The sequence below is a fragment of the Schistocerca piceifrons genome, chromosome 5 (genome assembly GCF_021461385.2).
Source record: "Schistocerca piceifrons isolate TAMUIC-IGC-003096 chromosome 5, iqSchPice1.1, whole genome shotgun sequence".
Taxonomy (NCBI): Eukaryota; Metazoa; Arthropoda; class Insecta; order Orthoptera; family Acrididae; genus Schistocerca; species Schistocerca piceifrons.
The window spans coordinates 22,479,866-22,490,706 of record NC_060142.1 but is presented as its reverse complement, the minus strand read 5'-3'; positions in this window follow the sequence as shown (position 1 = coordinate 22,490,706).

Genomic DNA, 10,841 nt, shown 5'->3' with positions numbered 1-10,841 from the left:
GATCTGCTATTATAGGAATAAGTATAAAAAACTCGTTTTCTATTCATATGGGGGAAATATTCCCAAACAGCTCGTTAACTACCTGGGAGAAAATGATCTGTACTACAGTAGCGAGAGAATCGAAATTTCGATGAGGTAATTTGTGGTCATTTGTGTTTGTTTGTTTTGAAGGTGTTATGCAAAACTTATAAGTATAGTGACATTTTAAATTTACTAAATGGACATTTTTGGAAATAAACTCATTAAGGATTTTCAGTAATCAGGAGATTTTCAAACCAAAAATTAATGATTTAATCACGAAATTTCAGAAAGAATTAAAAAAAAACATTTTTAATGCAAGTGAAGGTTATATCGATTTAAAGGTAGAAGAAAGTGAATATAAAAGATCCAATAAATGGTTATGATGCTGTTACCAAACAATACTTAGGAAAGAATATGTTACAAAACATATTCTAACACAATTTAGTAGTTATGTCAATAAAGAAGATTACTGCAAGATTCTCTGAGATTTAAAGCAAAGAAATGATATTATCGATGGTATCATGAAACATCTTAATAAAGAAATAAACAAAACGAAAACAACTCTCGTTCATGCATTAGATAAAATAGATTCATTAGAAAGTAAACTTATATCATTAGATTAGCAAATTAATAAAAGCATAGAGAAGAAAGTAGGTGAGGATCTAGAAGTATTGAGGTCGTTAGAGTGATTTGAACTTTATTAAAATTTTTATCTATATAAACAGACGAACACATCTACTGTTTGAAGGGTTAAAAATTAAGTGATATTCATGAACCTCACACAGTTATAACAAAAAATGGTGTCAAAGAATTGAAGGTCCTTGTACAATTTGTAAAAGGAAGAAAAGTAAATTCTTAAAAAAAATTGTAGATGGCCAAAGCAGCCTCGCCAATCAGACAGCTGTCAGTGAAAGGGTGAGCAAATTGCACACTAAATGTGTTCTCGGCCCTTCAGTCCTCAATACTTCATGCCAATTGCTTCATGAAGAAATCATTAATGAACTACAAAAAGCGATGAGAAAAAATTTTAAATGAAGGAATGTAATTTATCTTGGTATAGATGATCTATGGCAAGCCGATCTAGTCGAAATGGACTCTGGCAAGTTGAAAGGAAGTTCGAAGATAACTCGAGAATATGAATATTTGTTAACTGTTATTGACGTCTTTTCTAAATTTGCATGTGCTAACCCCGTTTACAGATAAAACAGCTGAGAATGTATTTGATGCATTTGAAAAAATATGCAGCGCCCGACGCCAAAAACATTTACAGACTGATAATGGAAAAGAATTCAACAATAAAGAGATCCATCAGCTGATGAAGTACCACAGCATTAATAATTAGTAAACTTTTACGGAATTACAAACATCTGTTGTTGAACGATTTAACAGAACATTGAAAGAAAACATGTGGCAGAAATTTTATCTCCAAAAAAATTATAAATGGGTCGATCTAGTCTCGAAGTTAGTCGACAAATGCAATAACAGTTTTTCGAACTATAAAAATGAAGCCAATAGAGATTAATGAAAAGAACTATAAGATAGGCATCATTGTGCCTAACGATAAGGCTAAATTTCAAAAACGAGATAAAGTGGGGATCAGTAAACTTAATGGACTTTTTGAAAACGGATATACTACCAACTGGTCAACAGAAATTTTCGAAATTGAAGATGTTATTCATTCTAATCCAACCAAGTATAAACTGAAAGATATTGAAGCTAATTTTTTTGAGCAAGAGCTAAAGGAAACGAAATATCCAGATGTGTATCTGGTTGAAAAAGTTCTGAGAAAGAAAGGAGATAAGGTTTATGTGAAATGGTTGGGCTTTGATAATTCATACAACAGTTGGGTAAATAAAGATAAAGTAATAGTTGGTGATTGACGGCAGTAGCCAGCCTTTCTAGCTGCATTGGGCTTCAGACTGCGTCTGCTTTAGCTATCTCTGGTTAATTGACAAAAATAGCCGATTTTTCTTTACCTCTTAAGGAGGACTGGCGGTCCCCCTTTAAATTTCCGCATATTTTTTGCAAATCTACTAAAAAATTTCTATATAAATGTAAAATACAGTGCGAATAAGGAAGGTGACACTTTCATTCTTTCTATCTCTATGTTATCCTGATGGTGCAGAAGATATAATTTCTGCATTCATAAATCAATTAACTGATGAATGCGTGAATTATTTATACAACCTTAATGGAGATGAAATTTGTATTGTTTATGAATACTTTAAAAAACAATTGTAAGCAGCGGTCAAACCTCTGGATTGATGCCTGTAAATGCTGAGAAATATCTGCAGGGGACAAAGATTTGTCCCCTAGAATTCCATAGAAAAACTTGGTGAATCACCCAGCATATATCTTTGAGAGACTGGCCCCATTGATAAAAATAGTATGTGGCGGAAGAACGAATCATCTGACAGCGTCTGTGCTCGATTTCAAGGTGTAATTAATGTTTACCACTTGGAATTTCGGCAGGAAATCTTTCCTGGTGGGAAAGTACATTTATATTTTCTGACATAAAATATTTTATCGTCTGTAGGTCTTCCGCTATTATAGCTTGATAATCTTCTTGAAAGTAGATTTTCAGATAATATACCACCAACTTTAAAATAATTTTTCCTGGCTTGGATACGGCAACTTATATAATATGTTCTTTCTTAATGTCCACTACATCAGATATTACAACTTTTAATTGTAGACATTTTCTCCCTTTCTTTTAGTTCTTTAGCCTGTTGTTCAATAATTTTTTGAGATTTCTCCTTTTCAACAGATGTTGTAAGACAGTCAACTAATATACAGGTATCCTCAGTTGTTACATAATAATCTTCAGTTTCATTAACTACTTTGATGTGTAAACTCATTACGAGTTTCTTGAAGTTTTGCATGGGCAAACAAATCCATGTCTTTTGAACTAAATTGTGAAGAGCTAATGGTTTTATTTCATTTTGCATGTATTCATACTCTAAAGTGAGAGGTTCATTGTGTTTGATTTCAGTGTATGTGAGGCCATAATTGTTCAAAGATCTGATCAAATCTCCTTGACATTCTTTAAATATGCAAGGGTGACATTCCGCAACTGTGCAGTTCCATAGTGAATAAAGCACAAAATGTCATTTGTGATCTAAACATGTTTTTTAATTGAACAAGTTCACCCAAATGTAATTGAACCAAGAAACCAAGCTTAATTTATATTTTCTGTCTTCAATGAATTCGAAGATATCAGCATAGATGATTCGACCTCCATTTATGTGGAATGAAAGTACAGTAATTTTCTTTTTCAGTTGCCATGATGCCGGTCACTGAAATTCTGCAGGCACCTGGAATTCCATCTGTAATTTCCTTAAGAGTGTGTTATTATAGATCACAATTTACTTTTCACGAAATGTGTATTGTACTGCAGACTCATATGTGAAATAAAAAATGCATAGTAGGAATGCTAGTGACAATGAAAAAAATTAAAAGTATTTTATTCACACAATTGTCTAGGACACAGAAACAAGAAAGTGGATTTATTTGTTAATAAAAAAATTTATGATTAAATGGAAGATTTGAAGAAGTGTAAAAAATGCAAAGTGGAGAAGTCAGTTGCTAACTTTGATTCACACAAATGCTCAAAGCATAAGCTTTCATATATTTGTAGAGAATGTACTAGATTCTATGATTGAAATATATATAATAATAACAAAGAGCGCTTTAAACAGTATATATCTAATCAAAAGAATTTTTTAAAACAAATTTCAAGTGAATAGTATGCTAAAATGTTGGAAAAAGTAATTGATGCAATGACTGTTGTAAGAAATGAAACTGATGCTAATTCTAAAAAACGTATTGGTTGTCAAGAAATTAAAGATTCTGATTGCTTTTACTTTCACCATTCAGCTAGGGACAAACTTTCAAGTAAATGTAAGATTTGTCAACTAGAAGATAAGCGAAAAGGAAAATAGTGTGCTGTGGAAAGAAAATATTTAAAAGTCGTCTCACAAGGCATTTACAGTCAAACAAGCGCAATTTAACTGACGCTTAATTTTTTTGAGTGCTTATTGTTTTTTATCTGTATTAAATACAAGGTCTAAAAACATGGACGTTCTGTTGACAAAGTTTACAGTCGCCAAACTTCGTGATTATTGCAGAAGAAATAATTTACAGGTTAATAGTAGAATTAGAAAAACTGTTAGAAACGAACAGGTTGGTAGAAATAGTGAAGTCATAGAGAATTATATAAACCAAAGATACTGTACTAGAAATACATTACTAGATTATGTGACGTCATAATAAAATTCTGATGACTCCAATAAAAGTTACTGCATTTGTAGCACACCTCCAGAGAGTGTCGTCCAGTATCTGCAACAGTTATAGCGAAAATCAAGTCGCCTGCTGGAGGCCAGATCACCTCCCTCAGACTCTGGCGTGTGGGCGTGTGCCAGCGATCGCCGAGAGAACTCCCGGTCGCGGTGATAACGACAAATGCGTTTAAAGATGTAGGTGTAAAAGTCAAACACTGGTACAAACCTAAATTTCGAGGAACTCCTACGCTGTTTTCGCCGTATAATGCCGGTACGGTATGGAATTTCACATACGAACGTGGCCATCGGAAACTGGAGAGGTCGACACATGCCAGACCGTCTCCCCTGGTGTGGTAGAAAAATTTGAAAACTGTAACTGTACTCATCTCTAACGTAGCACATGTCAGAAATGACACTCAGTCGTCCAGGGAGAGAGCGTCCCCCCACAGCAAAAACCTGACCTAACGTGCCGACGCCTTTGCAGATAAACGCTGCTGACAGTTTAACTGCCAAGCGAGCCCCTCCCAGCCCATCCGTAATATCTCTATGGAACACCCAGCCAAACAGCCATGACTTGCACACACCTACATGATCATCAGAGGAAACCTGTGGACTCCTTTGCGGACATGTTGCTAACAGTTCAAGCGCCAAGCACATCCCTCCTCTTCGCCCTTTCTCTCTGGACAAATCAGAAACGTACTTCCCCTCCCCTTTTCAATCATCATGGTTTTGAAACTAGAGTAGGTGACACCTTTTTTCAGTCAGGTAGCCCCCATTTGGAATGAAGGCTAGTTACAAAATAAACCCTACAGTTATGAATGAGCTTAGTATAAGCCGTGTATATTAACCACAGGAAAATCAGAATATGGTACATAAGTTCGACTGATCCATAGAATTGCAAAGACACACTCTAGACAACTTATATATTGCTGTATTTGCTACTGGAAAGTTGCATTAATAATGAGTAACCCTGCAATGTGACCAGGACTGGCGCAACATTCATATCCATCCACTACACATAAATCAAACAGGTTACACTGGGAAGGAAACTGGCGATAAAAATACAATTCTGACCTCTTCGATTGTGGGATAGATCTTCCGGTTGTATAACTCTCGGGTTATTAACATATGATGTCACTATAAGACTCTTAAACAGGTCTGGAAATAATCATATACGTCTATCATATACGTCTTTGGCACACGCAAATTGACTGAGAGGTGGTCAGAGCGCAGCAAAAAATTAAACGCTTACTACATAGAAAAAAAAAAAAAATTGTTCAAATGGCTCTGAGCACTATGAGACTTAAAATCTGAGGTCACCAGTCCCCTAGACTTAGAACTACTTAAACCTAACCAACCTAAGGACATCACACACATCCATTCCCGAGGCAGGATTCGAACCTGCGACCTAGCAGCAGCGCGGTTCCGAACTTAAGAGCCTAGAACCACTCGGCTACAACGACCTGCGCAGTTTATAGGATCTTGACCTATGCGAGTCTATGGCTTTGTATGTAAGGTGAGATTTTTTTTGTGCAGTGTGGCCATACCTCAGTATGTTTGCGTGTAGCAAAGTCCTATATGATTATTTCCATACCTAATTAGGAGTCTCATAGTGACGTCGTACACTTACATTTCGAGAGTTACATGTCTTTCGGCAGATCTGTCCCACCGTCCAGGTGGTCCTAGAATTGTATTTTTTTGTTAAATTTTTTCCCGCCTACATATCCGGTTTAGTTCATGTGTCGTGGCTTGAAACGTCTGCTGGGCCAGTCTTGCTCACGTTTGAGAGATACTCATTATTAACGCACAGAGAAGGCTTCAGTAGCAAATGCAGTAGTGTGTCAGCTGTGCAGCGTGTGTCTTTGGAATTCTGTGGATCAGTCGAAATTACGTACTTGTAGGTTTATTTTGTTTTGAGCCTTCATTCCAAATGGAACGAGAGGATATCTGACTGAAAAAAAGGTCACCCAAGCTGGTTTAAAAAGCACAGTAGTTGGACGGAGGAGTGGGAGTATGTTTCTGGTTGGCGCAGAGAGAAACCACGCTGCGGAGGGACGCACTTGGCGCTTAAAGCGGTCCTCTGCTATTCATGCAGGTGTCTGAAAGTTATGACTGATTTGTCTAAGTGCCCCGTATATAAATTATGGATGGGCGGGGAGGGGCGTGCCTGACATTTACACTGTTAGCAGTATTTACCTGCAAAGGCGTCGACAAGTTATGACAGAGTTTTCTTGTGGCGGGACGCTCTCTCCCTGAACGACTGGGCGTCATTTGTGACAGCTACCTGGTCGGAAGTGTAACATGTACGAGGTCCATTCAAAAAATTCTGGACCATTTGCAATTTCACGCCAATGGTGTTTTGCAGCGAAATGCTGTTGGCATCCCTGCACACACCTGTGTTTAATGTGTAACTGCTGAAAGTTTCGTTGTTGTATGTCTGTTACTTATTGTTTAATGCTATATTGGGTAGAACGTTCGGGCGCACAGTTTGCGAATTCCAAGATGGCAGAGTTTGTTACGGGATAAAGGCAAGCGCCGGCACGCCAGTCGGGAACGTCAGGGAAGAGAAGGCTGTGTGAAGAGGCCAGCCAATCATACGCTGACCGACCTTCCCTCCAGGACGACAACGCGACAGCAGCGGCCCCTGCGTGGAGAGGAAATAAGCGCCGCGCCGTCTGGTGGATCCCACATGGATAGCAGCGTCAATGTTACGCACTTTGGCAACAGTTCAGGAAAGACTCTTGTCAGTTAGAGAGCAGCAGTATCTGCAAAGAATGATCATTCCGTAAGTCGCCCTTTGCTTGTGTCACATCTGTGTAATCGCCAAATATAAGTGTCTGTAATTTTCTTATTGTAATAAAACTCATTAATATGAGTTGTTTGTCTGTCTAGCGAACCGAGTAGGCAGAATTCCTAGACACAACAGAGTTAGAGGAGCAACGCATCTGCATTAAATTGAACGTGTAACTGAAGACAACCTTTACGGAGTCACACCTAATGGCGCACGAATACGCTGACGAGTGCTTAAGCTGTACTCGGTGTTACGGATAGTTCACACTGTTTAAAAATGGTCGGACGGAGATTAAAGATGACCACCGTCTACCGACGACGCTCATGTCAAAAGCCTCAACGAAATTGTGCGTTACAATCGAAAACTGATTGTGCGAGAGATTGCATAAAATACATAAAATTGAGAAAATTAGGAAGAAATATGGAAAAATATGTAAAAAGGAGACTACTTGCGTACCTGCTTGGGCGTGATCTCCGCTGGTGTCATGTACTATTGTCACAGAGAAGAAAGTGTAATTAGGTGAATGATGAACGCTAACTTCACTTAACGAAGGCTTATTCAGCACTTGCACAAACAAGAATGCGTAGCGAACTGCCTCCGGCCTGAACACATACGGTACATATACAGTTACATAACATTCTAGTACAATGATTCTTGACATTTATGGATACTTCTAGAATGTACTGGAACCGAGTATATTAAAATTTTACTGTTCAGATAAGTTCTGAACTCACGACCCTCCATGCAACAGTCTAGTATCATAACCACTACACCACAGTACTACTCAGCTTCTTCTGCGGCATTGCTCCCTCCTTAAGAGAACAGTGTCTCGGTGTTACGTCCTCTTAGTCCGGGAACGAGTCATCGGTCCTGCTTACTTCGACTCCCGACGACTGATGTTCGCCCTAGCGATGATCTTCTTAGAACTTCCTTTGCCGCTACGCCCTTCATCATCTTTCCGCTTGTTGCCTGTCGCTGGAGCTTCGAATTTACTCTGGGTTGCAGGATCCTTATAGGGCTTAATTCGAAGGACGTAGACCGTATCTCTGATCTATCGTCGTCTTGTGTCGGGGTCGAAATCTTCAACTTCATAAGTAACATCAGACAACTGTCTTTACAACCTTATGAGGTCCAAAGTAGCGCCTGACGAGCTTCTCAGAGAGACCAACCTTCCGAACAGGAGTGAAGATACAGACGAGGTCACCAGGCTGGCAGACAACAGAGCGGTGGCTCGCGTCGTACCTTCGGCGATCGTTTTCTTGAGCCTGCAAAGTGCGGAGTCGGGCTAACTGCCGAGCTTCCTCCGCTCCGGTTAACACCTGGCCGATGCAGTCGTCGTCCACGTCATCAGGACGTAACGGAAACACACTGTTCATCGTCGTCGTCGCCTCACGCCCATGCACCAGAAAAAATGGCGTAAATCCAGAGGTGTCTTGTTTGGCAGTGTTGTCACGAAAGGTAGCACCTCATCCCAGTTGCTCTGCCCAACACTGACGAACATTGATAGCATGTCGGCCAAGGTCTTATTAAGGCGTTCAGTAAGCCCGTTAGTTTGCGGGTGGTACGCTGTCGTCATGTGATGAGTAATGTTGCACCGACGGTTTATCTCTGTCACAAGATTCGTCTGAAAAACTTTCCCTCGATCCGTAATTAACGACCTTGGGGCACCGTCTTTTAATACAATGTTTTCCACGATGAATTTGGCTACCTCGAATGCTTCGACTGTTTTCACGGCTTTTGTAATGGCATAGCGTGTCACATAATCAGTGCAAACAATAATCCATCTGTTGCCACTAGCAGGCGTTGGAAACCGTCCGAGGAGGCCAATCCCAACACTCTGGAAAGGCGGTTCGGCTGGTGGAATTGGTATGAGTCGGCCAGGTGGTTTCTGAGGAACTGCCTTTGGCACTCTCTACAGTACGACACATAGTGACGGTCACTCCAAAATAAACCTGGCTAGAAAAATCTTTTGCGGATCCTGTCGTATGTCTTAATAATTTCTGTAGAACATCTAAGCACATGTGTTTGGCAATCACTGGTAGCCACCTCTTTCCAAACGGATCAAAGTTTTTCTTGCGAAGTAATCCATTAACTGCCTTAAATTGTCCGTTCACACCCTCTGACCGTTTTAAGGCAAGCACAAACCGCAATCGCGATAGGGTCCAATCCGACCTTTATCAAAGTCGTAAGCGTGATTGTACGCATTTCTCCTCCTTACACGAGGCACCACAACAATGTTTCACCAGGCAATGCCGGTCAACTGCTGTTTGTGTATGAGAAATCAGTTGGAAACTTTCCTCATGTCAGCACGTTGTAGGTGTCGCCATCGCGCCAACCTTGTGTAAATGCTCTGAGAAGCTAATCATTTGCATATCACAGAATCTTCTTCCTGTCGGTTAAATTTCGCGTCTGTAGCACGTCATCTTCGTGGTGTAGCAATTTTGATGGCCAGTAGTGTATATATGTAATATATAAAGGAAAAGCATATTACCAAAAACATTGTTACCAAACGTATTGAAATGTACCTTTCCGATTCAATTCTAATTTTTATGCGTTACTGTAATAAACATTTACGCATGGAGATTATATACTTTTTCATATATACACAGTTTTTAATATATAAATACATAAGTGAAACCTTGTTAGCAAACAGGAAAGTTACACTCAAGGCTTATAGAGTTATGATTAGAATACTGGTACAGAATTTGAATTTGAGAGAGGGGAGCGAAGAAGAGATGGAGAGAGGGGTGGGAGGATATTGACACAGAAAACGGGAAAGAGGAGACGGACTGAGAGAGGGGGCAGGAGGAGATGATGGGAGAGAGAGAGAGAGGGGGGGAGGAGGTGATGATGGACGGACGAAGGGGGAGGAGATGATGAACTGAGAGAGGGGAAGAGAGAGGGGGTATGCGGAGATGGGGAGAGAAAGAGGGAGAGGAGAAGAACGACACAGAGAGAGGGAGGAGGTGGTGCACAAAGACAGGGGAGAAAGGAGGTTGGGACGTGTTTCCAGTGCCCTTACATATCAGAAAAGTGTGCTTTCCCTTTTCTTTCTTTTGCATTTGAACAGACTGTCTCAGCCAACTCTCTTGGTTATAGCCAATATATCATAAATATCGATTGCAGATTCTCACTGACGTACCCTCGTAAGGTCTTTCTCTGACACTCGTAATTTGTATACCTTCGTATACTGGGTCACTTTAATATTCAGGCACTATGATGTGTTAACCTTGTAGCATCATAACTTTATTTGTAACAAAATAAACAAAACATATAACCAAATATTATGTTCCATGATGTGTCTCGTCAATAATAGCATAAACCTTATTAAGATAGTACTATTGAAATACAACTCGGTCCTATATTCACGTTACTTTAATATTCGGACACTTTGCAGAACTAATCATTTCAAGAAAAGATTTTGTGGAACATTAAATGTTTCAATATCTTGTCGGGTAGCCATTTTGTTTTATCACTTCTTTCAAACGCTTTGGCATACTGCAAATGATTTTTTTAAATAGTCCGCATGTAGACTGTCCCATTCTCCTTTTAATCGAGGCTTCAGAGTTTCCTTGGAGGATACTGGTGTGTTTATAATACGTCGCTCCAGTTCTCCCAACACATTCTCAATGGGGTTTAGATCTGGTGGCTGAGGTGGTGGTTGTAAGACTTTGAGGTAATTGTACAACAAATATTCCTGCACAATGCGAGCCTTATGTTTCGGGTCATTGTCCTGGTAAAACGTGAAC